The sequence below is a fragment of the Procambarus clarkii genome, unplaced genomic scaffold (assembly GCF_040958095.1).
Source record: "Procambarus clarkii isolate CNS0578487 unplaced genomic scaffold, FALCON_Pclarkii_2.0 HiC_scaffold_118, whole genome shotgun sequence".
Classification (NCBI taxonomy): Eukaryota; Metazoa; Arthropoda; class Malacostraca; order Decapoda; family Cambaridae; genus Procambarus; species Procambarus clarkii.
This window is the reverse complement of record NW_027189151.1, coordinates 1950594-1957062: the sequence shown is the minus strand read 5'-3', so window position 1 is coordinate 1957062 and position 6469 is coordinate 1950594.

Below are 6469 nucleotides of genomic sequence, written 5' to 3'. Positions count from 1 at the left end.
AAAACCAATGTGTTTTCCTTAGAATTAACTAAAATGTTCATGACTTTCCGTTTATATTACCGATGGAAGATGTACACGTAAAACCGCTCTAATCCGGCTGAAACGTCGATATATGCAATAAAAACAGAACTTCTCCCCTTTTCAATATCTTACTCAGTATTTTAACGAGAAACAAATTGTTGATTGAAAATGAAGTATTTAAGGTTATTATCTAATCAATTAAGTGTTTGCATCATTTTTATCGTATATATAATGAATTATTACCCATAAACTGAAAATTCACAAAAACGTGAAAAACGGCAAAATATTGCCTAATTCGATGATATTTTGTTTAAATCATAGAGAGGAAAAGGGGATGATAAACGTCAAAATATTTTTAAATTCGATGATTTTTCGTACGAAACAAAATGCAAGAAAACTTGCTTAAAATGCAATATTATGCGACATTCTGAGATTTGAAGGCCAAATCAGATATCGTGATACTACATGAAATAGTATCGAAATATTGGTAAAAATGAATATATTTTCGTAATATCAAACTACATGAATAACGTTAAAAAGTCACTATTTTACCATATTTGAGGATTTTAACTTCAAATCATAGAACGAGGTTTCGTATTATTTAGATCCAAGAAAAGACATATGACAATGTAGTTTCCAATACAAATGGTAAAACCAATGTGTTTTCATTAGAATTAACTAAAATGTTCATGATTTTCCGTTTATATTACCGATGGAAGATGTACACGTAAAACCGCTCTAATCCGGCTGAAACGTCGATATATGCAATAAAAACAGAACTTCTCCCCTTTTCAATATCTTACTCAGTATTTTAACGAGAAACAAATAGTTGATTGAAAATGAAGTATTTAAGGTTATTATCTAATCCATTATGTGTTTGCATCATTTTTATCGTATATATAATGAATTATTACCCATAAACCGAAAATTCACGAAAACGTGGAAAACGGTAAAATATTGCCTAATTCGATGACATTTTGTTTAAATCACATAGAAAAAAAGGGGATGATAAACGTCAAAATATTGCTAAATTCGATGATTTTTCGTACGAAACAAAATGCAAGAAAACTTGCTTGAAATGCAATATTATGCGACATTCTGATATTTGAAGGCCAAATCAGATATCGTGATCCCTACATGAAATAGTATCGAAATATTGGTAAAAATGAATATATTTTCGTAATATCAAACTACATGAATAACGTTAAAAAGTCACTATTTTACCATATTTGAGGATTTTAACTTCAAATCATAGAACTAGGTTTCGTATTATTTAGATCCAAGAAAAGACATATGACAATGTTGTTTCCAATACAAATGATAAAACCAATGTGTTTTCATTAGAATTAACTAAAATGTTCATGACTTTCCGTTTATATTACCGATGGAAGATGTACACGTAAAACCGCTCTAATCCGGCTGAAACGTCGATATATGCAATAAAAACAGAACTTCTCCCCTTTTCAATATCTTACTCAGTATTTTAACGAGAAACAAATAGTTGATTGAAAATGAAGTATTTAAGGTTATTATCTAATCAATTATGTGTTTGCATCATTTTTATCGTATATATAATGAATAATTACCCATAAACTGAAAATTCACAAAAACGTGGAAAACGGCAAAATATTGCCTAATTCGATGATATTTTGTTTAAATCATAGAGAGGAAAAGGGGATGATAAACGTCAAAATATTGTTAAATTCGATGATTTTTCGTACGAAACAAAATGCAAGAAAACTTGCTTAAAATGCAATATTATGCGACATTCTGAGATTTGAAGGCCAAATCAGATATCGTGATACTACATGAAATAGTATCGAAATATTGGTAAAAATGAATATATTTTCGTAATATCAAACTACATGAATAACGTTAAAAAGTCACTATTTTACCATATTTGAGGATTTTAACTTCAAATCATAGAACGAGGTTTCGTATTATTTAGATCCAAGAAAAGACATATGACAATGTTGTTTCCAATACAAATGATAAAACCAATGTGTTTTCATTAGAATTAACTAAAATGTTCATGATTTTCCGTTTATATTACCGATGGAAGATGTACACGTAAAACCGCTCTAATCCGGCTGAAACGTCGATATATGCAATAAAAACAGAACTTCTCCCCTTTTCAATATCTTACTCAGTATTTTAACGAGAAACAAATAGTTGATTGAAAATGAAGTATTTAAGGTTATTATCTAATCCATTATGTGTTTGCATCATTTTTATCGTATATATAATGATTACCCATAACCGAAAATTCACGAAAACGTGGAAAACGGTAAAATATTGCCTAATTCGATGACATTTTGTTTAAATCACATAGAAAAAAAGGGGATGATAAACGTCAAAATATTGCTAAATTCGATGATTTTTCGTACGAAACAAAATGCAAGAAAACTTTCTTAAAATGCAATATTATGCGACATTCTGAGATTTGAAGGCCAAATCAGATATCGTGATCCCTACATGAAATAGTATCGAAATATTGGTAAAAATGAATATATTTTCGTAATATCAAACTACATGAATAACGTTAAAAAGTCACTATTTTACCATATTTGAGGATTTTAACTTCAAATCATAGAGCGAGGTTTCGTATTATTTAGATCAAAGAAAAGACATATGACAATGTTGTTTCCAATACAAATGATAAAACCAATGTGTTTTCATTAGAATTAACTAAAATGTTCATGATTTTCCGTTTATATTACCGATGGAAGATGTACACGTAAAACCGCTCTAATCCGGCTGAAACGTCGATATATGCAATAAAAACAGAACTTCTCCCCTTTTCAATATCTTACTCAGTATTTTAACGAGAAACAAATAGTTGATTGAAAATGGAGTATTTAAGGTTATTATCTAATCAATTATGTGTTTGCATCATTTTTATCGTATATATAATGAATTATTACCCATAAACTGAAAATTCACAAAAACGTGGAAAACGGTAAAATATTGCCTAATTCGATGATATTTTGTTTAAATCACATAGAAAAAAAGGGGATGATAAACGTCAAAATATTGCTAAATTCGATGATTTTTCGTACGAAACAAAATGCAAGAAAACTTGCTTGAAATGCAATATTATGCGACATTCTGATATTTGAAGGCCAAATCAGATATCGTGATCCCTACATGAAATAGTATCGAAATATTGGTAAAAATGAATATATTTTCGTAATATCAAACTACATGAATAACGTTAAAAAGTCACTATTTTACCATATTTGAGGATTTTAACTTCAAATCATAGAACTAGGTTTCGTATTATTTAGATCCAAGAAAAGACATATGACAATGTTGTTTCCAATACAAATGATAAAACCAATGTGTTTTCATTAGAATTAACTAAAATGTTCATGACTTTCCGTTTATATTACCGATGGAAGATGTACACGTAAAACCGCTCTAATCCGGCTGAAACGTCGATATATGCAATAAAAACAGAACTTCTCCCCTTTTCAATATCTTACTCAGTATTTTAACGAGAAACAAATAGTTGATTGAAAATGAAGTATTTAAGGTTATTATCTAATCAATTATGTGTTTGCATCATTTTTATCGTATATATAATGAATTATTACCCATAAACTGAAAATTCACAAAAACGTGAAAAACGGCAAAATATTGCCTAATTCGATGATATTTTGTTTAAATCATAGAGAGGAAAAGGGGATGATAAACGTCAAAATATTGTTAAATTCGATGATTTTTCGTACGAAACAAAATGCAAGAAAACTTGCTTAAAATGCAATATTATGCGACATTCTGAGATTTGAAGGCCAAATCAGATATCGTGATACTACATGAAATAGTATCGAAATATTGGTAAAAATGAATATATTTTCGTAATATCAAACTACATGAATAACGTTAAAAAGTCACTATTTTACCATATTTGAGGATTTTAACTTCAAATCATAGAACGAGGTTTCGTATTATTTAGATCCAAGAAAAGACATATGACAATGTTGTTTCCAATACAAATGATAAAACCAATGTGTTTTCATTAGAATTAACTAAAATGTTCATGATTTTCCGTTTATATTACCGATGGAAGATGTACACGTAAAACCGCTCTAATCCGGCTGAAACGTCGATATATGCAATAAAAACAGAACTTCTCCCCTTTTCAATATCTTACTCAGTATTTTAACGAGAAACAAATAGTTGATTGAAAATGGAGTATTTAAGGTTATTATCTAATCAATTATGTGTTTGCATCATTTTTATCGTATATATAATGAATTATTACCCATAAACTGAAAATTCACAAAAACGTGGAAAACGGTAAAATATTGCCTAATTCGATGATATTTTGTTTAAATCACATAGAAAAAAAGGGGATGATAAACGTCAAAATATTGCTAAATTCGATGATTTTTCGTACGAAACAAAATGCAAGAAAACTTGCTTGAAATGCAATATTATGCGACATTCTGATATTTGAAGGCCAAATCAGATATCGTGATCCCTACATGAAATAGTATCGAAATATTGGTAAAAATGAATATATTTTCGTAATATCAAACTACATGAATAACGTTAAAAAGTCACTATTTTACCATATTTGAGGATTTTAACTTCAAATTATAGAACTAGGTTTCGTATTATTTAGATCCAAGAAAAGACATATGACAATGTTGTTTCCAATACAAATGATAAAACCAATGTGTTTTCATTAGAATTAACTAAAATGTTCATGATTTTCGGTTTATATTACCGATGGAAGATGTACACGTAAAACCGCTCTAATCCGGCTGAAACGTCGATATATGCATAAAAACAGAACTTCTCCCCTTTTCAATATCTTACTCAGTATTTTAACGAGAAACAAATAGTTGATTGAAAATGAAGTATTTAAGGTTATTATCTAATCCATTATGTGTTTGCATCATTTTTATCGTATATATAATGAATTATTACCCATAAACTGAAAATTCACGAAAACGTGGAAAACGGTAAAATATTGCCTAATTCGATGATATTTTGTTTAAATCACATAGAAAAAAAGGGGATGATAAACGTCAAAATATTGCTAAATTCGATGATTTTTCGTACGAAACAAAATGCAAGAAAACTTGCTTGAAATGCAATATTATGCGACATTCTGATATTTGAAGGCCAAATCAGATATCGTGATCCCTACATGAAATAGTATCGAAATATTGGTAAAAATGAATATATTTTCGTAATATCAAACTACATGAATAACGTTAAAAAGTCACTATTTTACCATATTTGAGGATTTTAACTTCAAATCATAGAACTAGGTTTCGTATTATTTAGATCCAAGAAAAGACATATGACAATGTTGTTTCCAATACAAATGATAAAACCAATGTGTTTTCATTAGAATTAACTAAAATGTTCATGACTTTCCGTTTATATTACCGATGGAAGATGTACACGTAAAACCGCTCTAATCCGGCTGAAACGTCGATATATGCAATAAAAACAGAACTTCTCCCCTTTTCAATATCTTACTCAGTATTTTAACGAGAAACAAATAGTTGATTGAAAATGAAGTATTTAAGGTTATTATCTAATCAATTATGTGTTTGCATCATTTTTATCGTATATATAATGAATTATTACCCATAAACTGAAAATTCACAAAAACGTGAAAAACGGCAAAATATTGCCTAATTCGATGATATTTTGTTTAAATCATAGAGAAGAAAAGGGGATGATAAACGTCAAAATATTGTTAAATTCGATGATTTTTCGTACGAAACAAAATGCAAGAAAACTTGCTTAAAATGCAATATTATGCGACATTCTGAGATTTGAAGGCCAAATCAGATATCGTGATACTACATGAAATAGTATCGAAATATTGGTAAAAATGAATATATTTTCGTAATATCAAACTACATGAATAACGTTAAAAAGTCACTATTTTACCATATTTGAGGATTTTAACTTCAAATTATAGAACTAGGTTTCGTATTATTTAGATCCAAGAAAAGACATATGACAATGTTGTTTCCAATACAAATGATAAAACCAATGTGTTTTCATTAGAATTAACTAAAATGTTCATGATTTTCCGTTTATATTACCGATGGAAGATGTACACGTAAAACCGCTCTAATCCGGCTGAAACGTCGATATATTCAATAAAAACAGAACTTCTCCCCTTTTCAATATCTTACTCAGTATTTTAACGAGAAACAAATAGTTGATTGAAAATGAAGTATTTAAGGTTATTATCTAATCCATTATGTGTTTGCATCATTTTTATCGTATATATAATGAATTATTACCCATAAACTGAAAATTCACGAAAACGTGGAAAACGGTAAAATATTGCCTAATTCGATGATATTTTGTTTAAATCACATAGAAAAAAAGGGGATGATAAACGTCAAAATATTGCTAAATTCGATGATTTTTCGTACGAAACAAAATGCAAGAAAACTTTCTTAAAATG